This window comes from Euprymna scolopes, chromosome 24, assembly GCF_053919585.1.
Source record: "Euprymna scolopes isolate OS-2025 chromosome 24, ASM5391958v1, whole genome shotgun sequence".
Taxonomy (NCBI): domain Eukaryota; kingdom Metazoa; phylum Mollusca; class Cephalopoda; order Sepiida; family Sepiolidae; genus Euprymna; species Euprymna scolopes.
This window is the reverse complement of record NC_136505.1, coordinates 16,407,001-16,408,593: the sequence shown is the minus strand read 5'-3', so window position 1 is coordinate 16,408,593 and position 1,593 is coordinate 16,407,001. Positions and strand designations below refer to the sequence as shown.

The 1,593-nt window shown below is 36.5% G+C and overlaps 1 pseudogene; it reads right to left on the bottom strand.

Moving 5' to 3' along the window:
• Nucleotides 1-251: 251 nt before the first annotated feature.
• LOC145247046 (U2 spliceosomal RNA) lies at nt 252-344 on the bottom strand (annotated as a pseudogene).
• Nucleotides 345-1,593: the final 1,249 nt, after the last annotated feature.

Sequence of the window (1,593 nt, the reverse complement as noted above, 5' to 3'; positions counted from 1 at the left end):
ACGTGGAGTCGGCGTCCAAAGTGGGGAGCCGACTTTGGCGCCAAAAGCGGCAAGAGGGGAGATAGAACTGAGAGAGGAAGTGGGAAGTTAGTGGAGGGAAGAGAGAAAGTGTTTCTGATCCTCCCTCGCGGGAAGGTCGTAAATTATCAGCTCAAATCCCCCCGTGAGGGGGGAGAGCAGAGAAAGACAGACAAAGTGGGGGTGCGGACAGAACGCTACCCAACAAGCTCGTCAGGTGTTCCGGACACGAGAATGTGTCACCAGAACAGCACTGCCTCGCGCGGTGTATGTATCAGAGAACAGATACTACACTTTGATCTTGGCCAAAAGGCCAAGAAAAGGGTATTTATTTGCTCCCTCACCGAGCAAATTAGGCACAAGGCCGATTTTTAATGTGATGAGTGAAGGGGAAATGGGGACCATCTCCCCGGGGAGTAGGGGAGCTGGATAGTGACAATTGGTATGAAAAGTTGTCCCTACATTGACCAAGGTCTTATATGTGGGGCTGCCCCACATATGGTCTTTGCTGCCGGATCAGATACTACACTTTGATCTTGGCCAAAAGGCCAAGAAGATCTTAAAAAGCTAAGAACAGCATCTGTTAACAACATACCTTAACCAAAAAGGCCAAGCATAAAAGTGTTACGGACAGACCGACCGACAGACCGACGGAGTGACTTATAGAGTCACTTACTCGCGACTAAAAAAAAAAAAAAAATACTCGAGCTAAGATTGAAACCAAAACGTACTAGAACCACTAGACCAGCATGACACAATCTTTGAAGTGTGTTTTCGAATTACTTATGCTTCACATAAGTAATCTGTAGTGTGAACTATTCACGCATGCGCATTCGTGAAACAGCAACATAAAAATCTGATGACTCCCAAGTAACAATTGTTCAACTTCGATCCTTTATCAGCCCTTTTTTCTGGATGAAAACGGATTAAGAAATTTTCCACATGTCTGAATATGCTATGCACTAGCAGTGTCAGATATCGCCATTAAAATTTAGTGATAAAAATTTGAATAATTAGACTCACTAACTTTCGAAGCTTATAACTACTTTAAAAATGTAATTTAAACCCTAATTTTCTTCAATAAAAGGAGCAAAGAACAAATTTTAAAATAATTAAAGGTTTAATAGAAAAATATGCAATATCTTTTTTAAAATCGGTTTTCTTTAAAAAAGATTTCAAGAAAATCAACGGATTCTAACTTACTTCGAATATAAAAAAATATATAAATTCCAAAACATCACTTACCTATAAAAATAATAATCAATGGTTGCTCCCATTCTCCATTGTTAAAAATTTATCCATATTTATATTTTATATTTCATGTATTTTTTAAACAAAAGAATTTGTTAAACAAGGATTAAAAAATACCGTGATTTGAAATTGTCATATGAGAGGTTTGATTTAAAATATTTTATTTCTTCTTTATGCAATGAATTTTTTTTCAAAAATCTAAAAAAAACAACAACATTGAATAAAATAGAAAAAATTGATGAAGGTGTCCAATATTTACAGGACAATATTTTCAAAATATGAGGTTTCACTTAAAAAAAAAATCAACGTGCTTTTTTTTAAAAA